The following is a 25,816-nucleotide window of genomic DNA, read 5'->3' as shown; positions in this document are numbered from 1 at the left end:
TATTGCTATTGCTTTCTTCATGTCAAATACATATTCCTTCGACTATGAGATTATGCAACTCCCGAGTACCGGAGGAATACCTTGTGTGCGATCAAACATCACAACGTAACTGGGTGATTATAAAGATGCTCTACAGGTATCTCCGAAGGTGTTTTTTTGGGTTGGCATAGATCGAGATTAGGATTTGTCACTCCGAGTATCGGAGAGGTATCTCTGGGCCCTCTCGGTAATGCACATCATAAGAAGCCTTGCAAGCAAAGTGACTAATGAGTTAGTTTTAGGATGATGTATTATGGAACGAGTAAAGAGACTTGCCAGTAAAGAGATTGAACTAGGTATGTAGATACCGACGATCGAATCTTGGGCAAGTAACATACTGATGGACAAAGGGAATAACGTATGTTGTCATAACAGTTTGATCGATAAATATCTTCATAGAATATGTAGGAGCCAATATGAGCATCCAGGTTCCAGTATTGGTTATTGACCAGAGAAGTGTCTCGGTCGTGTCTACATAGTTCTCGAACCCGTAGGGTCCGCACGCTCAACATTCGATGACGATATAATATTATATAAGTTTTGTGATTTGGTGACTGAATGTTGTTCGGAGTCCTGGATGAGATCACGGACATGACGAGGAGTCTCTAAATGGTCGAGAGGTAAAGATTGATATATAGGACGATGGTATTCGGACACCGGAAGTGTTCCGGAGGGTATTGGGTACTTATCGGGTCACCGGAAGGTGTTTCGGGTACCCCAGCAAGCCTATGGGCCATATGGGCCTTGTGAAGGAACACACCAGCCCACAAGGGGCTGGTGCACCCTATAAGGCTATAGGAGGAGGAGAAGGAAATGGGGAAAGGGAAAAGAAAGTTTGCATTTGGATTCCCACTTCCTTCCCTCACCCCTCTTTCCTCCCCCTTCATGCATACATGGAAAAGGGGGGCGCAGGCCAAGGCAGGGCCCCGAGGGGGCAGCGGCCAACCCTAGGGCGCCCCTAGCCACCTCTCCTCCCCCTCCCACCTATATATATGTGGGGAGGGGGCTCCTAGAACACACAACAACAATCGTTAGCCGTGTGCGGTGCCTCCTCCACAGTTTACACCCCCGGTCATAGTTTTACGGTGCTTAGGCAAAGCCCTGCGAGAATCACTTCATCATCACCGTTCCCACACTGTCGTGCTAATGGAACTCATCTACTTCCTCGACACCTTGCTGGATCAAGAAGGCGAGCGACGTCATCGCGCTGAATGTGTGCAGAACTAGGAGGTGTCGTACATTCGGAGCTTGATCGGTAGGAGCTAGAAGAAGTTCGACTACATCAACCGCGTTAGCAAATGCTTCCGCTATTGGTCTACAAGGGTGCGTAGACACACTCTCCCCCTCTCCTTGCTATGCATCTCCTAGATAGATCTTGTGTGAGCGAGTAATTTTTTTGAAATTGCATGCTACGTTTCCCAACATCTTATTTGATGCAAGGACTCCAGATTTTGAGGAAAAGTTCATGCCCTTACCGGAAGAGCACAAGTGAAGGAGTTATCTCGGAGAATATGAGAAGACCAACACGGTCAACCCAAAGGATAGAGTACATGATTTTTGTTGGAACCATAACCGTGCTTCTAAGGGTGGTAGCACCCCATACCTTGTCTTGATGAATGGATTTTCAAGGAGACCCACCGCCCCAAACCTAACCTTCTTTCCAGCCTCTCCGAATCTTGAGGACGTGATTCATTTTAAGGGTGGTAGTTTGTAACATCCCAAAATTCTAAATTTTGGAATGTTATATTAAAGAAATAATTATGATTGTTTGTTTGTTGTGTGATTGATTGTGTGAAATTGAGTGGAAATTGAAACTTTTTGAAAGTTGAATGAGTGGGAATAAAAGGGCTTTCCAAAACCTTCATCTTGCATTTTTGATACCCATGAATTCAAATTCATTTCATTACAAAACCCTAGAGTGAAGATAATATGACTTCTTTCATTTAAAGAAATGAAAAGGGGTTTGAAAATGATTTGAATTCCATTTGAAATATTTCAAACTCAGAAACTTTAAGCAACTCAATGAGTTCATGAGGGAAGATAAAACGACTTCTTCAAATTAGAAGAAAGAGAGTTGGAAGTTTCAAAGGAACAATTTGGAAGTCACTTTGAAGTTATTTGAAACTCATTTTCCATTTGAAGTTGTTTGAAATTCCAAATTCAAATCTAGTTGGGAGTTATTTGGGTTTCTATTCAAATTATTTTTCTCCTAAAAATAAATAAATGGAAATAAGGGTAAAATGATTCCCTTCAATAGAAAATTAGGAGAAAATAAATTTGAAATAATTTTCCTATTTAAAAAATGTTTTTATTGATTTTAAATGCAACAGTAGCACTGTTTAACTTTTATGAATTTTTATAGAATTTATGTGAACTTGGAAAATAGTTCATCTTATTCTTGGTATTTTTCTCAGCATTTTGGTATATAATGTGCCTATCTAGAATTTGTAATTAATTTCCTTCTGTTGGAGTTTTCTTTCTCTTAAAAAAACGCACACACACTCACACACACGCGCGCGAGCCCACCGGCCCAGCCACAGGCCAGCGAGGCCATGGCCCAGCCGCAATGCTAGGGCAGCCAGCGGCCAGCCATGCAAGCGCCAGGAGGCCAGCACCCCACGCATGAGCCGCCCTCTCCTCCATTCGCTCACTATCCGCTGCTGCTGCTGACGCATGGGGTCCGCCCATCGTCCCTAACCTCCCACTCGCTCCGCTCGGATAGAGCTCACACCGTCACCGCCTGCAACCACCGCGCCTCCTCTCCGCGCCTATAAAATCCCCGAAGCCCCCTATCTCCATTCAGCCACTTCGCTAGCCCTCTCACCACTCGTAGCCGCCGCCCCGTCGTTTCGCATCTCACTGGAGCCGGAGGTTCTCGTCGCCATTTCCGTCGCCGTTGGCACACTCGAACCCTCTTATTACCTGTCAATCAACTTGCCTCGCCATCCCGCGTCATTTTGACATGTTTTTGCCACCCAGGTCTCGCCGGAGGCGCCGTCCCGACCACCTGTGTCCTCGCTGGAGCACAGAGCCGCCGTCCTCATGCAGCATGACCCAGACATCCCCGACACGAGCCACCTCCACGACCGCACCACCCACACCGCACCCATTCCGTTCGTCTCCTTCCCTCCCGCCGGAGGCCACCCGCAGCGGTCGACCCGTCCGCCGTCCCTCGCCCAAGCCAACGCCACCGTCTCCTGTACGATGTCATCGCCACTGTGAGCCGCTCGCCCTCCCCATTCGTTTAGTTTTTTTATATATTTATAGTATTAGATCGGCTAACCCAATTTTAGTTAAACCGAACGGTTTTGATTAAAACCGATTGTTGGTTTTTTTGTTAGCCACCGCATAGTGTTTTTCCTATTTAGCAACCGATCGCCGTATAAGTCCCGCAACGGACAACTTCCAGCCTATAGAAGTTTGCCACGTGGCCAGGGGCCTGTTTGCAGTTATTTCTTTTTCTGCTTAGTCCCTGAATTTTATAGATTAGTCCCTGAACTTCGGATAGCCGTATCTTTTTTATCGTAGATCCAAATTAGATGAAACCAGCGGAAAATTCTTCATGATTAGATCTATCTAGTGGTGTCATTTTTGTAAACTTTTGTGAGATTCTAATTTGAAATTATTCAGATTTGAATTCCAACTTCAAATGGCTATATCTCCTAAACCGTAGCTCAGTTTGAGTTGATTCTTTTTGCACTTTGTCACCGTAGCCCAACCCTATCACTTGGATCATTGCCACAACATTTTTTCACACAACTATGATATGTCTATGATAGTTTAAGTATTATGCTTTATATGCACGATAGATCACATGACAGTTTTGCACCTTATGTCACTTATAGTTTTGCACCTAGAATTATTTGCATGCAAGTTATGTGTGTTGGATTCCCATTTGGTTTTCTGAGTCCTTTATGTTGCATGTTATTGCTCCATGGAATGATTGCTTATGTATGTTATTTTACTTTGACGATAGACTGTTCGGAGTGCGAAGCCGAGTACCATCGATCTCTAGAATTCAACTAGCAGCATCAAGGAAAGTTTACATTTGACCATTCTTTCAATTACCTATGCTTTATTTATGCACGTAGTCCTTTGCTATAGGATTGCATGGTAGGAATTTATGCCGAATGGCTATGCTTTCACCTAGTAGTTCATTTGAGGTAGGTCTGAACTATACAACCTTGTCACCACCGTGTAAGTTTATTTCTGCCTCGCTAATGTAGACGTGGATTGGGAAGTGTTCATGGCGAGCCTTGAGTGACAAAGTAGTAATCGGGACCAAGACTTAAATGAACTATCTGGGCAGAAACTTGGTTTGAATGGTGGCGAAGTACAGTGGGGCATGCATGGGAAATCCATGGTGGTGCACCACTAGTGGTCCGTCCGCTCAAGATCAAAGGGATCAAACGTATTTTCATGTATAGAAGCTTACGCGTGCAGCCACAAGCAAATATGGGCTCTGGCTTAGTTGAGTAGTTAGTGTGACCTCTTCCGGGATATGCTAGCAGATGTAGAATATGTAGGTGTACTAGCCTATCCATGGGATAAGGGGAAATACTTTCGAAAGACTATGTCTCGGTCATCCTATTCTCAGACGCCAGGCGGTGCGAGAACTTCAAGGGAGGCGATCGAGTCTTGTGGGGAAAAGTGCGCAAACCTCTGCAGAGTATTAAAACCTAATCGATTAGTTGTGTCCCCGGTTACGGACAACTTGGGCATCTAGTAGTGGATATGCTGGGAGATCTCATCACCCTCAAGTTAAACAGTTGGGTTTTAAATGAAACTTTGGGAATGGTTGTGTTGGGTTTGCCAACTCATCCTATTGCAATGTTTTAGTAGTAGAATAATATCTTCTATTCTAGGAAAAAAACTAGCTTGATGCAAAATCTAAACTTAGAGCTTTCCACCAGCCAAATTGCATGTACAAATAGGGTCATTATTCTTATGATATGACTTGCTAGTACATTCAATGTACTGACCTACAGGGCTGCTAAAGGAAATATGCCGCAGAGGCAATAATAAAGTTGTTATTTATATTTCCTTATATCATGATAAATGTTTATTATTCATGCTAGAATTGTATTAACCGAAAAATTAGTACATGTGTGAATACATAGACAAACATAATGTCACTAGTATGCCTCTACTTGACTAGCTCGTTGAATCAATGATGGTTATGTTTCCTAACCATAGACATGAGTTGTCATTTGATTAACGGGATCACATCATTAGAGAATGATGTGATTGACTTGACCCATTCTGTTAGCCTAGCACGATGATCATTTAGTTTGTTGCTATTGCTTTCTCCATAACTTATACATGTTCCTATGACTATCAGATCATGCAACTCCCGAATATCAGAGGAACACTTTGTGTGCTACCAAACGTCAACATAACCGGGTGATTATAAAGGTGCTCTACAGGTGTCTCCGATGGTGTTTGTTGAGTTGGCATAGATCAATATTAGGATTTGTCACTCCAAGTATCGAAGAGGTATCTCTGAGCCCTCTCGGTAATGCACATCACTATAAGCCTTGGAAGCAATGTGACTAATGAGTTAGTTACGGGATGATGCATTACGGAACGAGTAAAGAGACTTGCCGGTAACGAGATTGAACTAGGTATTGAGATACCGATGATCGAATCTCGGGCAAGTAACATATCGATGACAAAGGGAACACCGTATATTGTTATGCGGTTTAACCGATAAAGATCTTCGTAGAATATGTAGGAACCAATATGAGCATCCAGGTTCCGCTATTGGTTATTGACTGGAGATGAGTCTCGGTCATGTCTAATAGTTCTCGAACCCGTAGGGTCCGCACGCTTAACGTTCAGTGACTATCGGTATTATGAGTTTATGTGTTTTGATGTACCGAAGTTTGTTCGGAGTCCCAGATGAGATCGGGGACATGACGAGGAGTCTCAAAATGGTCGAGACGTAAAGATCGATATATTGGAAGACTATATTCGGACATCGGAAAGGTTACGAGTGATTCGGGTATTTTTCGGAGTACCGGAGAGTTACGGGAATTCGTATTGGGCCTTAATGGGCCATACGGGAAAGGAAAGAAAGGCCTCAAGGGTGGCTGCGCCCCTTCCCCATGGACTGGTCCGAATTGGACTAGGGAAAGGGGGCGCCCCCTTCCTTCCTTCTTTCTCCCTTCCCTTTTTCCTATTCCATGTGGGAGGTGGAATCCTACTAGGACTAGGGAGTCCTAGTAGGACTCCACACTTTGGGCGCGCCCTATGAGGGCCAGCCTCCTCCTCCCTCCATCCTTTATATAGGTGGCCAGGGGGCACCCCATATACACATAAGTTGATCATTGATCTTTTAGCCGTGTGCGGTGCCCCCCTCCACCATAATCCACCTCGGTCATATCATAGTGGTGCTTAGGCGAAGCCCTGTTCTAGTAGCATCATAATCACCGTCATCACGCTGTCGTGCTGATGAAGCTCTCCCTCGACACTCTGCTCGATCGGGAGTTCGTGGGACGTCACCAAGCCGAACGTGTGCAGATCATAGAGGTGCCGTACTTTCAGTACTAGGATCGGTCAATTGTAAAGACATATGACTACATCAACCGCGTTCTCATAACGCTTCCGCTTACGGTCTATGAGGGTGCGTAGACAACACTCTCCCCTCTCGTTGCTATGCATCACCATGATCTTGCATGTGCGTAGGATTTTTTTTTGAAATTACTGCATTCCCCAACAGTGGCATCCGAGCCAGGTTTATGCGTAGATGTTATGTGCACGAGTAGAACACAAGTGAGTTGTGGGCGATACAAGCCATACTGTTTACCAGCATGTCATACTTTGGTTCAGCGGTATTGTTGGATGAAGCGTCCCGGACTGACAGTACGCATACGCTTACGCGAGACTGGTTCTACCGATGTTCTTTGCACACAGGTGGCTGGCGGGTGTCAGTTTCTCGAACTTTAGTTGAACCGAGTGTGACTACACCCAGTCCTTGTTGAAGGTTAAAACAACACTAACTTGACGAAATATCATTGTGGTTTTGATGCGTAGGTAAGAACGGTTCTTGCTCAGCCCGTAGCAGCCACGTAAAACTTGCAACAACAAAGTAGAGAACATCTAACTTGTTTTTGCAGGGCATGTTGTGATGTGATATGGTCAAGGCATGATGCTATAATTAATTGTATGAGATGATCATGTTTTGTAACGGAGTTATCGGCAACTGGAAGGAGCCATATGGTTGTCGCTTTATTGTATGCAATGCAATCGCCCTATAATTGCTTTACTTTATCACTAAACGGTAGCGATAGTCGTAGAAGCAATATTTGGCGAGACGACAACGATGCTACAATGGAGATCAAGGTGTCGCGCCGGTGACGATGGTGATCATGATGGTGCTTTGGAGATGGAGATTAAAGGCACAAGATGATGATGGCCATATCATATCACTTATATTGATTGCATGTGATGTTTATCATTTATGCATCTTATTCCGCTTGAGTGACGGTAGCATTATAAGATGATATATCACTAAATTTTAGGGTACAAGTGTTCTCCCTGAGTATGCACCATTGCCAAAGTTCATCGTGCCAAGACACCATGTGATGATCGAGTGTGATAAGCTCTACATTCACATACAACGGGTGCAAGCCAGTTTTGCACACGCACAAATACTCGGGTTAAACTTGACGAGCCTCGCATATGCAGATATGGCCTCAGAACACTGAGACCGAAAGGTCGAGCATGAATCATATAGTAGATATGATCAACATAGTGATGTTCACCATTGAAAACTACTCCATTTCACGTGATGATCGGTCATGGTTTAGTTGATTTGGATCACGTGATCACTTAGATGATTAGAGGGATGTCTATCTAAGTGGGAGTTCTTAAATATGATTAATTGAACTTTAATTTATCATGAACTTAGTACCTGATATTATTTTGCTTATCTATGTTGTAGATCAATAGCTTGCGATGTAGCTCCCCGTTTATTTTTTGATATGTTCCTAGAGAAAAACTAAGTTGAAAGATGTTAGTAGCAATGACGCGGATTGGATCCGTGATCTGAGGATTATCCTCATTGCTGCACAGAAGAATTATGTCCTTGATGCACCGCTAGGTGACAGACCAATTGCAGGAGCAGATGCAGACGTTATGAACGTTTGGCGAGCTCGATATGATGACTACTTGATAGTTTGGTGCACCATGCTTTACAGCTTAGAATCGGGGCTTCAAAGACGTTTTGAATGCCACAGAGCATATGAAATGTTCCAAGAGTTGAAATTAGTATTTCAGAATCATTCCCATGTCGAAAGGTATGAGACCTTTGACAAGCACTTTGCCTACAAGATGGAGGAGAATAGCTCAGCTAGTGAGCATGTGCTCAGAATGTATGAGTACTACAATCACTTGAATCAAGTGGGAGTTAATCTTCCAGATAAGATAGTGAGTGATAGAGTTCTCTAGTCACTATCACCAAGTTACTAGAACTTCGTGATGAACTATAATATGCAAGGGATAACGGAAATGATTCCCAAGCTCTTCGTGATGCTGAAATCGACGAAGGTAGAAATCAAGAAAAGCATCAAGTGTTGATGGTTGACAAGACCACTAGTTTCAAGAAAAAGGCAAAGGGAAGAAGGGGAACTTCAAGAAGAACGGCAAGCAAGTTGCTGCTCAAGTGAAGAAGCCCAAGTCTAGACCTAAGCCTGAGACTAAGTGCTTCTACTGCAAAGGGACTGGTCACTGGAACCAGAACTGTCCCAAGTATTTGACGGATAAGAAGGATGGCAAAGTGAACAAAGGTATATTTGATATACATGTTATTGATGTGTACTTCACTAGTGTTTATAGCAACCCCTCAGTATTTGCTACTAGTTCAATTGCTAAAGATTAGTAACTTGAAACAGGAGTTGCAAAATAAACAGAGACTAGTTAAAGGTGAAGTGACGATGTGTGTTGGAAGTGGTTCCAAGATTGATATGATCATCATCGCACACTCCCTATACTCTTGGGATTGGTGTTGAACCTAAATAAATGTTATTTGGTGTTTGTGTTAATCATGAATATGATTTGATCATGTTTATTGCAATACGGTTATTCATTTAAAGTCAGAGAATAATTGTTATTCTGTTTACATGAATAAAACCTTCAATGGTCATACACCCAAGGTGAATGGTTTATTGAATCTCGATCGTAGTGATACATATATTCATAATAATGAAGCCAAAAGATGCAAAGTTAATAATGATAGTGCAACTTATTTGTGGCACTGCCGTTTAGGTCATATTGGTGTAAAGCGCATGAAGAAACTCCATGCTGATGGGCTTTTGGAATCACTTGATCATGAATCATTTGATTCTCGCGAACCATGCCTCATGGGCAAGATGACTAAGACTCCGTTCTCCGGAACAATGGAGCGAGCAACTGACTTATTGGAAATAATACATACTGATGTATGCAATCCGATAAGTGTTGAGGCTCATGGCGGTTATCGTTATTTTTTGACCTTCACAGATGATTTGAGCAGATATGGGTATATCTACTTAATGAAACATAAGTCTGAAACATTTGAAAAGTTCAAAGAATTTCAGAGTGAAGTGGAAAATCATTTAAAAAAAGTAAATTTTCTATGATCTGACCGCGGAGGCAAATATTTGAGTTACGAGTTTGGTCTTCATTTGAAACAATGTGGAATAGTTTCGCAACTCACGCCACCTGGATCACCACAGCATTATGGTGTGTCCAAACGTTGTAATCGTACTTTAGTGGATATGGTGTGATTTATGATGTCTCTTACCGATTACCACTATCATTTTGGGGTTATGCATTAGAGACAACTGCATTCATGTTAAATAGGGCACCATCTAAATCCATTAAGATGACACCGTATGAACTATGGTTTGGCAAGAAACCAAAGTTGTTGTTTCTTAAAATTTGGGGTTGCGATGCTTATGTGAAAAAGTTTCAAACTGTAAGCTCGAACCCAAATCGGAGTAGTGCGTCTTCATAGGATACCCAAAAGAAACTGTTGAGTACACCTTCTATCACAGATCCGAAGGCAAGATATTTTGTTGCTAAGAATGGATCCTTTCTAGAGAAGGAGTTTCTCTCGAAAGAAGTGAGTGGGAGGAAAGTAGAACTTGATGAGGTAATTGTACCTGCTCCCTTGTTGGAAAGTAGTTCATCACTGAAATCAGTTCCAGTGATTCCTACACCAGTAAGTGAGGAAGCTAATGATGATGATCATGAAATTTCTGATCAAGTTACTACCAAACCTCGTAGGTTAACCAGAGTAAGATCCGCACCAGAGTGGTATGGTAATCCTGTTCTAGAGGTCATGTTAATTGACCATGGCAAACCTACGAACTATGAGGAAGCGATGATGAGCCTAGATTCCGCAAAATGGCCCGAGGCCATGAAATCTGAGATGGGATCCATGTATGAGAACAAAGTATGGACTTTGATTGACTTTCCCGATGATCGGTGAGTCATTGAGAATAAATGAATCTTCAAGAGGAAGACAGACGTTGATAGTAATGTTACTGTCTACAAAGCTCGACTTGTTGCAAAAGGTTTTTGACAAGTTCAAGGTGTTGACTACAATGAGATTTTCTCACTCGTATCGATGCTTAAAAGTCTGTTCGAATCATGTTAGCAGTTGCCACATTTTATGAAATCTGGCAAATGGATGTCAAAACTACATTCCTTAATGGATTTCTAAAAGAAGAGTTGTATATGATGCAACCAGAAGGTTTTGTCGATCCTAAAGGTGCTAACAAAGTGAGCAAGCTCCAGCGATCCATCTATGGACTGGTACAAGCATCTCGGAGTTAGAATATATGCTTTGATAAAGTGATCAAAGCATATGGTTTTATACAGACTTGCGGTGAAGCCTGTATTTACAAGAAAGTGAGTAGGAGCACTACAACATTTCTGATAAGTATATGTGAATGACATATTGTTGATCGGAAATAATGTAGAATTTTCTGGAAAGCATAAAGGAATGTTTGAAAGGATTTTTTCAAAGAAAGACCTCGATGAAGCTACTTATATATTAAGCATCAAGATCTATAGAGATAGATCAAGACACTTGATATATTTTCAATGAGTACATACCTTGACAAGATTTTGAAGTAGTTCAAAATGGAAAATTCAAAGAAGGAGTTCTTGCCTGTGTTGCAAGGTGTGAAGTTGAGTAAAGACTCAAAACCCGACCACGGCAGAAAATGGAAAGAGAATGAAAAGTCATTCCCTATGCCTCAGTCATAGGTTCTATAAAGTATGCTATGCTGTGTACCAGACCTATTGTGTACCTCACCATAAGTTTGGCAAGAGGGTACAATAGTGATCCAGGAGTGGATCACTAGACAGCGGTCAAAAATATCCTTAGTTGAATAAGGAAATGTTTCTCGGTTATGGAGGTGACAAAGAGTTCGTCATAAAGAGTTACGTCGATGCAAGCTTTGACACCGATCTGGATGACTCTAAGTCTCGATCTATATACATATCGAAAGTGGGAGCAATTAGCTAGAGTAGCTCCGTGCAAAGCATTGTAGACATAGAAAATTTGCAAAATACATATGGCTCTGAATGTGGCAGACCCGTTAACTAAAATTTCTCTCACAAGCAAAACGTGATCACTCTTTGGGTATTAATCACATAGCGATGTGAACTAGATATTGACTCTAGTAAACCCTTTGGGTGTTAGTCACATGGAGATGTGAACTAATCACATAAAGATGTGAACTATTGGTGTTAAATCACATGACGATGTGAACTAGATTATTGACTCTAGTGCAAGTGGGAGACTGAAGGAAATATGCCCTAGAGGCAATACTAAAGTTGTTATTTATATTTCCTTATATCATGATAAATGTTTATTATTCATGCTAGAATTGTATTAACCGGAAACTTAGTACATGTGTGAATACATAGACAAACATAATGTCACTAGTATGCCTCTACTTGACTAGCTCGTTGAATCAATGATGGTTATGTTTCCTAACCATAGACATGAGTTGTCATTTGATTAACGGGATCACATCATTAGAGAATGATGTGATTGACTTGACCCATTCCGTTAGCCTAGCACGATGATCGTTTAGTTTGTTGCTATTGCTTTCTCCATAACTTATACATGTTCCTATAACTATGAGATCATGCAACTCCCGAATACCAGAGGAACACTTTGTGTGCTACCAAACGTCACAACGTAACTGGGTGATTATAAAGGTGCTCTACAGGTGTCTCCGATGGTGTTTGTTGAGTTGGCATAGATCAAGATTAGGATTTGTCACTCCAAGTATCGGAGAGGTATCTCTGGGCCCTCTCGGTAATGCACATCACTATAAGCCTTGCAAGCAATGTGACTAATGAGTTAGTTACGAGATGATGCATTACGGAACGAGTAAAGAGACTTGCCGATAACGAGATTGAACTAGGTATTGAGATACCGATGATCGAATCTCGGGCAAGTAACATACCGATGACAAAGGGAACAACGTATATCGTTATGCGGTTTGACCGATAAAGATCTTCGTAGAATATGTAGGAACCAATATGAGCATCCAGGTTCCGCTATTGGTTATTGACTGGAGATGAGTCTCGGTCATGTCTACATAGTTCTCGAACCCGTAGGGTCCGCATGCTTAACGTTCGGTGATGATTGGTATTATGAGTTTATGTGTTTTGATGTACCGAAGTTTGTTTGGAGTCCCTAATGAGATCGGGGACATGACGAGGAGTCTCGAAATGGACGAGACATAAAGATCGATATATTGGAAGGCTAAATTCGGACATCAGAAAGGTTCCGAGTGATTCGGGTATTTTCGGAGTACCGGAGAGTCACGGGAATTCGTATTGGGCCTTAATGGGCTATACGGGAAAGGAGAGAAAGGCCTCAAGGGTGGCCGCGCCCCTTCCCCATGGACTGGTCCGAATTGGACTAGGGAAAGGGGGCGCCCCCTTCCTTCCTTCTTCTTCTCCCTTCCCTTTTTCCTATTCCATGTGGGAGGTGGAATCCTACTAGGACTAGGGAGTCCTAGTAGGACTCCACACTTTGGGCGCGCCCTATGAGGGACGGCCTCCTCCTCCCTCCATCCTTTATATATGTGGCCAGGGGGCACCCCATAGACACAGAAGTTGATCATTGATCTTTTAGCCATGTGCGGTGCCCCCCTCCACCATAATCCACCTCGGTCATATTGTAGTGGTGCTTAGGCAAAGCCCTGTTCCAGTAGCATCATCATTACCGTCATCACGCCATCATGCTGACGAAGCTCTCCCTCGACACTCTGCTGGATCGTGAGTTCGTGGGATGTCACCGAGCCGAACGTGTGCAGATCACGGAGGTGCCATACTTTCGGTACTAGGATCAGTCGATCGTAAAGACGTACGACTACATCAACCGCGTTGTCATAACGCTTCCGCTTACGGTCTACGAGGGTACGTAGACAACGCTCTCCCCTCTTGTTGCTATGCATCATCATGATCTTGCATGTGCGTTGGGATTTTTTTTGAAATTACTGCGTTCCCCAACAACTGCAACGTCTTATGTTGTAGGAATTTCTATGACGAGTAAGAGTTACGTTGTAGGGTTACGGTCTACACTCAACTTGCTGTTGGCGTTGAATGGACTCCACACCCATTCGATTATTTCCGCTGAGACTTATGAGGTATATATTAGTTTTATGTTATTTATACATGTGATTGCACTTTGATATATACATTGATGTACTGTGTGTGTCCGGCATACCGATCCAAGGATGGCACAGATACACAGAGGCTTGACCGTTTGAGGTCGGGTTGCTGCAAGTAACTATTAGCCCCAAAGTACAAGACCATCACAACTCCAATAACTAAAACCGAGGTTTGTGGCGGCTGAGAGCTGCCAACTAGCAACTGCATGGTTACCGTGGACACCTCTTGTTGTCTTTGGTATCTTCTCGCTCATAGTGACTATTTGGAGTGGAAGGAGAGGGGATAACTGAGCCATAATAGGAAAAGTAGAACAAATATAAATGACATGGGAAGCGCAACAAAGCATTCTCAAAACATTTAACACCCTTTGAACGTTCTGGATATGCCCAGTAACACCAATGCGATTGTTTTTTTCCAGAATGTAAATTTCCTAGGAAGGCAACGTTCTTTTCGGCTGCTAACTAGGACCCGATCGTAAGCGCCATTGCCGAGACATGTGCGGCCCGGGAACATTTTGGGAAACATGGGGTGCGTAGTTGCACAATAAAGAAAACCACTTAAGGAAAAATGGGCATTCAACAGAGTGTTGCATACATGCATAAATAAGGCATACGCTGCATACTAGTTAGAGCTTTTTACATCAAAATTTTGTTGTGGCTACCCATGTCATATAAGCATTGTATATGGAACCAGGAAAGCTTCAAGGGTCCTTTTATTCTTCCAAGAACACTTGCCGATGATCCTGTCGATGTAGTGGGCTACAACATCTTCAGCTTCCTCGATGATGCATCTGAAGGGAGGTGTTTGAGGAGGACCCACAGGTTGATTGAAGGGTTAGGGTGATGAAGGCGGGAAAAAATGAGCCTTGAGACCGCGTCAGCTATCTCCTTGCCTTCCTTCTCGAGCCGGTCACTGTGGGAAACGTCATGAGCTTCAAGCTGCACAATAATATTCTCAAAGAAGATGGCTAAGCTCCCAGCTCTATCTCATGCCGGATCAGCAGTTAAATCCAGAGGAGCCGTATTCATCTTCATCATCTGGCATTGATGTGGTCAGAAGTTCCGCGAAGTGTTTTCAAGCATGCCTGATGAGAATGGCCTTCAACTTCTCAAAGTTTATTGGCCTTGACAAGACTTTCCCGGAGAGTGATGATGTTCCCGGAGCACAACTGGTGGCTGGATTGCAGCTCATTCAATTTGCTTGTTAGCTCTGCATGGGCAGACTTCATGGTGCCCATCTCCTTGTCCTTAGCCTCAAGGTTTTATTGAGGTTGGCCACCAATGCCTTGATCATGGACTTTAGTTCTTGGAGCTTTGCCAGTTGCCGGGAATTATCAGCCAGCCACTACTCAAGGTCCTTCATAAGCCCGGCAAGGTGCTCCTTCTTGGTGTTGGCACCTTGGCTTGTTCACGGGAAGCCTCAAGATCAGATGAGTGTTGGCGGGACAGTTCCTTAAGTGCATTCTCCTTGTCTTGCCAGGCATCTTCAATCTGCTTGGCGAGTTGGGCCTGGAACTTTTCCTGAGCAGCTTTCGTAGTGTTCCCCAAGTTGCCTCCCCGAATGGTGAGCTCTTCCTCATGAGTATCTTGGGATATCTTCTATTGGGTTAGAGTTGCTTGCAGGTCTGCAAGTTCTTTGTGCTTCCCCTCCACCTCAAGATCCCAGACGGCCTCCTTCAAATCAGAGCCGATCGATCTTCGACCAATTGCCTTTCTCGCTGGACTACCTAAGTCAGCCTATCGGCATGCTGTTGTTGTGCAACTTTAGTGTGCTCCTATAGAGCTCCTTCCAAGCTGTCAACGCGTTCAGCATAGAGTGCAAGCTCCTCCTTGTGTCTGCGGTGACATGCGATCACTTTGTTCCTCCATGATTGTTGTCTCAGTTGGAGAAGACACTGGGTGGGCAATTGGAGGCTGGTGGTAGAGTAGAAGCACGCTCTTCTGCAAATTCAATGTTGGTGTCAATAGAGCGTTTCACCTCTGTTGATGGATGAGCTATCTCTGTACAATCAAGATATGAAGGAATCTATATGCATGGTCTATTCTCTTAACAAAAATCAAGGCATGGAAGTTAGGGAAGATGAGAAAATTGTTGTGGTGGGTGCACGACAGATGCCAAAGGATGGCTAAAGAGAGGGACATGCTTGAGGGCACCGGTGGTCTCCATAGGCGAGGTCGGCATGAGCGAGCGTGGGACGCAAGACATACCCAGGTTCAGGGCTCTCCAAAGAGATAACACCCCTAGTCCAGCCGAGAGTGGTATATATGTGGAGTAGTACATAGTTGCTCCTAGAGTTGTTTGGGGGAGAAAGGAAGGCATGCCAAGGCTTAGGCTGCTCCTTCTCCATGTGTGTGTGTATCGATTGTGCATCTGCCCGTGTCCACCCTCGTACATGAAGGGCTCCTAGGAGGTTTTATAGGTCAACCCCCAGGGTTACAATGGTAAAGTTACATGGGCGCGGGGCCAGGATGTCAGCGTCTAAAGGAGAGAGGCTGGAACGAGCGTCCGCGAGCATGATAGAGCAAGGAGTCTCCTTGGGGTATTTTATCAACAGACGCCCAGGGGATAGTGGTACCGTGGCTGACGGTGGTGCACTATTGATGATGATGTGCACTATAGTTGATGATGATGATGGATGCGCAATGTCCGCCTATGCAGCAACAGCGACCAGGGTACGGCCGTCACATCCACGCATGTCCGATGGGATGTCGTGGTTGACTTTGGGCAGCCGGCTTGCTGGAGAAGCCGGCCACGGGCGCGAGCTGGAGCAGCCGACCCGGACAGGTGGGCACCCTGTCCGGCTCGCCGTCTTGAGACTACCTGGGGGTCATCCCCCCGACAGTAGCCTCCGGGCAACCTGGAAAAGTTGGGTGGAGGGTTTTTGCAGGTGTTGATGAAGCAGAAGATATTGTTGAAGATAGCCGGCTGTGGGCTGCAGCCGGCACGGCTTGCTTCCTGTGGGGGCGCGTGAGCGCACCCACTGGGTGTAGCCTCCGAGCCTCCGGGCAACTTGGAAAAGTTGGGAAAAGGGTTTCCACGAGCGTTGATGTAGACGATGGCATCGAAGATGCTGATTGCAGCCGAAGGTGGTTGCGCAACAGGCGTGGCATGTTCCGAGTGGGGGTGCTCAAGTGCACCCACTTGGTGTAGCCTCCGAGCCTCCGGGCAACTTGGAAAAGTTGGGTGGAGGGTTTTAGCAGTTGTCGTGGTAGAGGTTGATGATGACAGCCGGCTGCGAGCTGCAGCCGACGTAGCTTGGTTTCAGTGGGGGCGCGTCAGCGCACCCACTGGTGTAGCCTCCGAGCCTCCGGGCGACTCAAAGAGTCGGCCGGATGGTCTTCGCTGTTGTTGGAGCAGACGGTGGCGTCGACGATACCGGTTGTAGCCGGCGACGGGCCTGCAACCGGCGTGGCGTTTTCCCAGTGGCGCGCGCTGGCGCACCCACTGGGTGTAGCCTCCGAGCCTCCGGGCGAGGAGGGGTGTTCCCCACGGAAATGATCATGCAAAAGACAAAGTTAGCCAGCACAGCTATATTGAATGTTTGTTTTTTTGGTAGTGCAAGCTTTATGTAGAGGGTGTCGACTCGGCTTCGTCCGAGCCCCCTTCAGTCTTTTTCTGGTCCCCTCTGCTCTTTGAATTTGCCTCTTGCTAGCTAGACATCCGGGAGCCGGTCTGTAGCTGTTGCAAAGAGTGGCCGCGGAGTGGAGCGTACAGTACGCGGACTATAGGAGCAGATTCAACCGAGCAGATACTCATAAAGGAAACAGCCAGGTCGCCTGGGCCATTTTCTCCCTGACGTTTTTTGCATGGGGTGACCTCCAGCTTTTGCTCCCGCTAGCCGGATAGCCACGTGGCTGTCTGTGGCTGACAATGGGCCTTTGGTACCGTGTGCGCTACTAAGCCGTCGGTGGGAACAAACGAATGGGGCCAAGCGGCCAGCCCCTAGGCCAAGACTGGCTGACGCTGGGGTGAACAGTAATGCAACCGATAAAAGATGCGGGGATGCCCCCCGAGGGTCGCTGGGGGTCGTCTGTGTTTGTGTAGTGCAAAATTATGCGGGTGAAGAGCTCACATTGATTTTCGTGTAGACAAGGTGGAGGTTGTTGATGACAGCCGGCTCGCAGCCGGTGGATCCCGCCCACTGGGTGTAGTCTCCGAGTCTCTGGCCGCTCGAGAGGCGCCCCAACCGGTCGGACCCGACCGACTAGGCGTCAAAGGGGACAGGCAGCCGGACCGGCTCTCGAGCGGGCCAGGCGTCGAAGCCGGCAGGCAGGCCAGCCGGCCAAGCACAGGCGAGCGAACATAGCCATTAGTTTTTTCCCTTTCTTTTGCAGCCGACAGCAACTTTTTTTCCAGAGCCGGCTTGACCAGCCGGGTTCTTTTCTGCTTGGGCAGCCGGCCTGGGCACACTTTTTTAAAGCCGACCTCTTCTTTTTATCTACTTTTCACTGCCTGAGCAACCGACAAGAGCGGGAGCAGCCGGCGGCCGGGTCGCGACAGAAGTCTGCATCCGGGACGCGGCAGCAGTGGGCAAGTCGTGAGAGAAGCCGGTGGCTGGGATGCGGTGCAGCAGTGGAGCCGGTGCGGGGACGATGGGCGTGCACACGGGGCGCGAGCGGGGCCGCGCTCATGGGGGGTTGATGCAGCGCGCGGGGTCGGAGCGAGATGCTCGGGAGGTCACCGGGCGCGTGGGAGGAGGGTAGCTGTGGAGCTGCAGGGAGCCGGGGCGGGGTTGGAGCAACGACGGAGGCGGACGACGGGGAGCCACGGGCACGCGGGTGCATACGACGGTCGCGGACGAGCGCGTGGGAGATCGGTCAGAGGTGGCTGGCCCGCCCACTAGATGTCCCTGCCGGAGGGGAACGCGGAGAGGCCGGAGGCGGGGCCAGGCGGCGCTAGCGACGGGTGGCCACGGGCGCGCGCCTGCGCGGCCAAGGGAGGGATGCGCCAGGGCACAACAACGTGGGTGCACGGGAGGAGGCGGGCGGGGAAGCGCCGCGAGCCAGAGCGGGGCGGGGAGCCGCCGGCGTGCGGCAACGGGGGCGGGGTGCTCGCGGGGTTGGAGCTGTGCACGGGGGAACCACGATGACGCGAAGGGGCGACCACGGGCGAGAGCCGCGGGGGCCCCGCCGGGGAGAGGCCGTGCCGCGGAGGAGAGTTGCAGGGGATGTAACGACCGAGTGCTGAGGCGCGGCGGCGCAGGCTGCTACCTCTTGAGCATGATTTGTTTTTCCCTTGAAGAGGAAAGGGTGATGCAGCAAAGTAGCGTAAGTATTTCCCTCAGTTTTTGAGAACCAAGGTATCAATCGAGTAGGAGATTAAACGCAAGTCCCTCATACCTGCACAAACAAACAAGAACCTCGCAACCAACGCGATAAAGGGGTTGTCAATCCCTTCACGGTCACTTACGAAAGTGAGATCTGATAGAGATAATAAGATAAATATTTTTGGAATTTTTATTGTATAGATTGGAAAATAAATATTGAAAAATAAACAATGATGGAAATAGCAAGTAGATAGGAAAATAATATGATGGAAGATAGACCCCGAGGCCATAGGTTTCACTAGTGGCTTCTCTCAAGATAGCAAATTCTACGGTGGGTGAACAAATTACTGTCGAGCAATTGATAGAAAAGCACATAGTTATGAGAATATCTAGGCATGATCATGTATATAGGCATCACGTCCACGACAAGTAGACCGAAACGATTCTGCATCTACTACTATTACTCCACACATCAACCACTATCCAGCATGCATCTAGAGTATTAAGTTCATAAGAACAGAGTAACGCATTAGGCAAGATGACATGATGTAGAGGAATAAACTCAAGCAATATGATATAAACCCCATATTTTTATCCTCGATGGCAACAATACAATATGTGCCTTGCTGCCCCTACTGTCACTGGGAAAGGACACCACAAGATTGAACCCAAAGCTAAGCACTTTTCCCATTGCAAGAAAGATCAATCTAGTAGGCTAAACCAAACTGATAATTCGAAGAGACTTGCAAAGATATTAAATCATACATAAAAGAATTCAGAGGAGAATCAAACATTGTTCATAGATAATCTTGATCATAAACCCACAATTCATTAGATCTCGACAAACACACCACAAAAAGAATTACATCGAATAGATCTCCAAGAGAATCAAGGAGAACTTTGTATTGAGATCCAAAGAGAGAGAAGAAGCCATCTAGCTAATAACCATGGACCCGAAGGTCTGTGGTAAACTACTCACACATCATCGGAGAGGCTATGATGTTGATGTAGAAGCCCTCCGTGATCGATTCCCCCTCTGGCGGAGCACCGGAAAAGGCCCCAAGATGGGATCTCGTGGGTACATAAGGTTGCGGCGGTGGAAATAGGGTTTCGTGGTGCTCCTGGATGTTTTCAGGGTATATGGGTATATATAGGAGGAAGAAGTACGTCGGTGGAGCTGCGAGGGGCCCACGAGGGTGGGGGGCGCGCCTACCCCCCTGGGCGCGCCCTCCTGCCTCATGGCCTCCTTGCTTCTTTCTTGACGTCCACTCCAAGTCTCCTGGATCACGTTCGTTCCAAAAATAACTCTCCTGAAGGTTTCATTCCGTTTGGATTCCGTTTGATATTCCTTTTCTGCGAAACACTGAAATAGGAAAAAAACAACAATTTGCACTGGGCCTTTGGTTAGTAGTTTAGTCCCCAAAATAATATAAAAAGGTATATTAAAGCCCATTAAACATCCAAAACAGATAATATAATAGCATTGAACAATCAGAAATTATAGATACGTTGGAGACGTATCACAGGCGAGCAGAGAGCTAGGTGTGGCAACGGCCCAGAGCCTGGAGCGCCGCGCATGCGGGGACGAGGGCCACAGCGCTGCACGCGCGGGGTCGAGCTGGGAAACCACGGCGATGGGCCTCTGCCTCCCTGGAGTGCGACGACGCAAGGCTGGGCGAGATGCAGCAACAACGGGGAGATTATTTGGACAAAAAGGGACCGAGTGTTAGCTAGCTAGGTGTCCAAGCTCGCCGGAGATGGCTCGGAGAGCGGATAGGACGGCGAGCTGTGGTGGCACAGGAGAGGAAACAAGGCAGGGAACGAGAGTGCTAGAGATTTCTTGCGCAAGGGCCAGCATCCAGGGAAGGAGGTAGGAACAAACGGGCAAGAGCATTGAGCTACAGCCCGGAGCAGAGGTGCTGGACATGGCGATCTTGCTAGGGCGAGGAGTTCGTGGTGGAAACAGAGGAAGGGAGGAAGGGAACCAGCGAGCGTGAGCATGATGGAGCGAGGAGTGTCCCTAGGGTCTTTTATCAACAGACGCCCAGGGGACAGTGGTACTGTGGCTGACGGTGGTGCACTATTGATGATGATGTGCACTATAGATGATGATGATGGATGCGCTGTGTCTGCTTATGCAGCAATAGTGACCAGGGTACGCCCATCACATCCGCGCGTGTCCAATGGGATGCCGTAGTTGACTTCGGGCAGCCAGCTTGCTGGAGAAGCCGGCCGCAGGCACGAGCCAGAGCAGCTGACCCGGACAGGCAGGCACCCCGTCCGACTCGCCGTCTTGGGACTACACGGGGGTCATCCCCTCGACAAAAATGGTACCTGGAATGTTGGGATAGGGAGGCACTTCTTATTTGATGGTGGTTCCGGCCGCCACGTTGTCACGGGGAACTGTCCTGCTCTCGGGCCTTCCCAGAATTGTTTGTCGGGAATGGCTTCACTCTCGATCCTTCCCGGAGTCTCCTTGTCGGGAATGGATTCACCGGGGGCTCTTGCCGAGGAAATTCTTTTCGGGGAAGATCCTTCTGGAGGAACTTCCCAGGGTCCATTTTCCCTGGGATCTTGAAGAATGTTTTCGAGGACTCCTTCTGGGAAGACGAACCCTAGAAAGTTCCCTCGAATACCCATGTCCCATCCCAAGAGAGGGTTGACCACTCCATGCAAAAGAACCTAAGGACCCTAGAAGTGGTCCCTCTCACTTCCTCGCACCAAATATTAGATCCTGGAAGCATTTGTGTGAGTTCTTGAGATTTGTTCCAATCAAGTGATAGATCTACTCCCTCTCCTTCTTGGGATCAAAGAAAGTCATGATTTGAGGAAGTCTTGAGCTTTTCTCCTTGGTCTTGTTACTCTTGGAGGTTGGAGAATCCTAGGAGGCAGGAGTTCTTCGATGAAGAATAGTTCATTGTGATTACCCCCGGAAAGTTTGTGAAGGTTTGAAGACCACCACAAGGTCTACCACTAGCGGTTCAGAAAAGCCTTTGTGGTGTTGTCTCAAGGGGAGAATAGCGTGAGCCTTCGTGGCATTGGTGTGCCTTCTCGGTAACATCCACCTCTCTAATGGTGGCAAGATTCCCTCCAAGGAAGTGGATCGTTTGTAGCCTTTTCGGTAAGAGTGTTGAACCCAATGATGAGCTAAAGGTAGACTTTATATTCTCTTCAAGTTCTATCGATCATCGATACAATTATACATACACTAATGTTTTCTCGACCTAGAACAAGAATAAAACTAGTTTGTAGGTGTAATGGGATAGGTTTGCAAGATAATAAAGAACACGGAATAAAATTTAGGTGCTATTTTAATTAGAGATCAATACAGTTAATATAGCGAGTGTGGAAAAGTGGTGGTAAGATGTGCGAAATTGTCCCTAGGCAATTGATATCTAGATCGGTAATCATTATTGCAATTCTATATGACGGAGAGGCATGAGCTAACATACTTTCCATACTTGGATCACATGCACTTATGATTGGAAGTCTAGCAAGCATCCGCAAATACTAAAGATCATTAAGGTAAAGCCCAATCATAGCATTAAATGTTAAGTCCTCTCTAATCCCATATGCAACAACCCGCTCACCTGAGTTTGTGTTTCTGTCGCTCACGCAACTCAGTCAGTAAGGAAATCATGAACATATTGCAAAACCTACAGCGAGAATCCCACACGTGGGTGCGAACGGGGGGCACCATAGGACAACACCAGAATAAAACATACAACTCAAACCAATCACGATCATCAATCAACCCATAGGACAAAATGAATCTACTCAAAAATCATAGGATTGCGACACATCATTGGATAATAATATGTAGCATAAAGCACCATGTTCAAGTAGGGAGTACGTTGAGTTGCGGGAAAGTGGACCGTTGAGTATAGATGGGGAATAGATGGAGGTGTTGATGAAGACATCGGAGTTGTTTGTGTAGATTGCCGTCACGATGGTTCCCCTAGAGGCTGTCGGCGTCCTGGGAACGGGGGTACCCAGACTTTCCTGCCTGCGGCCCACGGTGTGGCTCCACCAGCGGCCTGGTATGACCCAGTTTCATCGGCATGACTCAAGACGCTCGCGAGGCAGACGACACCAAGACCTCCCTAGGGGGCGGCCTGTAACACCCACAATGCGGCTATATCTCCCACGTGTCGGGGCACGACTTAGAGGCATAGCCGCATGGTAGGCATGTCAGAAGAGGGGTAATCTTCACACAATCCCATGTACTGAATAGAAAGGGATAAAGAGTTGTCTTACAAACGCCACTTCACACAAATACAAGTTGAACATACATCAACCAGAATACAATCAAGGTCCGGCTACGGAACCAAAATAAAAGAAGACAACCCCAACTGCTAGATCCCCGATCGTCCCAACTAGGCTCCACTACTGATGAACAGGAAACGAAAAAAACAACTATCAAGATCTTCATCGAGCTCCCACTTGAGCTGGGTTGCGTCACCTGCACTGGTATCATGGGCACCTACAACTATTTGGAAGTATCTGTGAGTCACGAGGACTCAGCAATCTCACACCCGCGAGATCAAGACTATTTAAGCTTATGGGTAGGAAAGGGTGGTAAGGTGGAGTTGCAGCAAGCACTAAGCATATATGGTGGCTAACATACGCAAATAAGAGCGAGAAGAGAAGCAACGTAGCGGTCGTGAACTAGAAGTGATCAAGAAGTGATCCTGAAACTACTTACGTTCAAGCATAACACAAGAGCCGTGTTCACTTCCCGGACTCCGCCAGAAAGAGACCATCACAGCTACACACACAGTTGATGCATTTTAATTAAGTCAAGGGTCAAGTTCTCTACAACCGGACATTAACAAATTTCCATCTGCCCATAACCATGGGAACGACTTTCGAAAGTTCAAACCCTGCAAGGGTGTCCCAACGTAGCCCATCACAAGCTCTCACGGTCGACGAAGGATATTCGTTCTCCCGAGAAGACCCGATCAGTCTCGGAATCCCGGTTACAAGACATTTCGACAATGGTAAAACAAGACTAGCAAGACCGCCCGATGCGCCGACATCGCGATAGGAGCTGCACATATCTCGTTCTCAGGGCAACACCAGATAAGCTAAGCGTACATATACCAACATAACCCAAGATGCCAACGGACGGTCCCGCACGGTGCTCTAGTTCGGACCAACACTTAGAGAAGCACTGGCCCGGGGGGGGGGTTAAAATAAAGATGACCCTTGGGTTAATTACTCCCAAGGGAAAGGTGTATGTTGTTAGGAAAATGTAAAACCAAGGCTGGGCCTTGCTAGAGGAGTTTTATTCAAAGCGTACTGTCAAGGGGTTCCCATAACACCCAACCACGTAAGGGACGCAAAATCAAGGAACATAACACCGGTATGACGGAAACTAGGGCGGCAAGAGTGGAACAAAACAACAGGCATAAGGCCGAGCCTTCCACCCTTTACCAAGTGCATAGATGCATTAATTAAAATAATAGATATTGTATTATCCCAACATATCCATGTTCCAACAAGGAACTAGCTTCAACTTCACATGCAACTAGCAACGCTATAAGAGGGGCTGAGCAAAGCGGTAACACAGCCAAACAACAGTTTGCTAGGACGGTGGGTTAGAGGCTTGACATGGCAAAATGGGAAGCATGATATAGCAAGTGGTAGGTATCGCGGCATAGCAATAGAGTGAACAACTAGCAAGCAAAGATAGAAGTGATTTCGAGGGTATGGTCATCTTGCCTGAGATGCCGCAAGGAAGAAGAACGAGTCCATGAAGAAGACAAACGGTCGTAGTCGAACGGATCCTCACAAACGCGACGTTATCGGAACTAACCCGGAGAAGCAACACCGTAAAGAAGCAAACAACATAGTAAACAACCATCACATAAGCATGGCATGATGCACAACCAAGTATGATGCATGTCCGGTTTAATGAGGCATGGCATGGCAAAGTGCACAAACAAAACTACAAGTTAAGTGGAGCTCAATATGCAATGAGATGCATATTGACAAAACACCACATTCTTTTATTTAGTTCGCTCTTGGTTATGTACTCATCAATCTTAAATGTTGGTTAGCATGGCAAGAGGTGAAGCATAAGAAAACTATCTATCTAGGCAAGTTTAAATGAGGCCGGAAGCAACAAACAACAAGTCCGGGAAAATCCTCATGAGCATATATTAGATTTGGTACTGTTCTGACCTAAACCATATTTTAGAGTTGTTAAACATGCAAAGCAAGTACACCATGTTAAACTAGGCATTTTTCTACCCCATTTACATATAAAGTTTATTAAATTTGGAGCTACGGTTATTAAGTTATGAAATAAATCATTTTAGTATGGCAATATGCAAATTAAATGCAAACATCATTTTAATCATTTTAAACATGGATGAAAATGACATATTATGAAACTAGATGAAAAACTAAGCATTTTACATATATAGGTTTTTTTAATCCGATGCACAGTTTGTGAGTTATTAAATGCATGAAGCTTAGGGGCCAAACTGTAAAACATGCTTTCTCTAAATAATTACGAAATTCGTCCAGAACTAGGAAAAAACGTGTCGGGCCGGATCTGTTCTCACCATGGGCCTTGCCCAGAATTGTGGAGAGGTATAGCAGGAGGGCGCGCTGGGCCGGCCTGCCTGTGGCCCACGCGGGCGCTGGAACCTGGAGCTGGGCCAGGCGCGGCCTCGGTGGAGATGGGCTGGCAAGGCGCGCGCGGAGCTGGGCCTTGGCACCCTCGTGGCCCACGCATGGGGCGACGAAGTCAACAGGCACGGTGAGCGGGACTTCACGCTGGGTCGTCCTCCTCGCGCAAGGGCGAAGCAGAGGAGG

The sequence above is a fragment of the Triticum dicoccoides genome, chromosome 1A (assembly GCF_002162155.2).
Source record: "Triticum dicoccoides isolate Atlit2015 ecotype Zavitan chromosome 1A, WEW_v2.0, whole genome shotgun sequence".
NCBI lineage: Eukaryota > Viridiplantae > Streptophyta > Magnoliopsida > Poales > Poaceae > Triticum > Triticum dicoccoides.
This window is presented reverse-complemented; position numbering follows the sequence as displayed.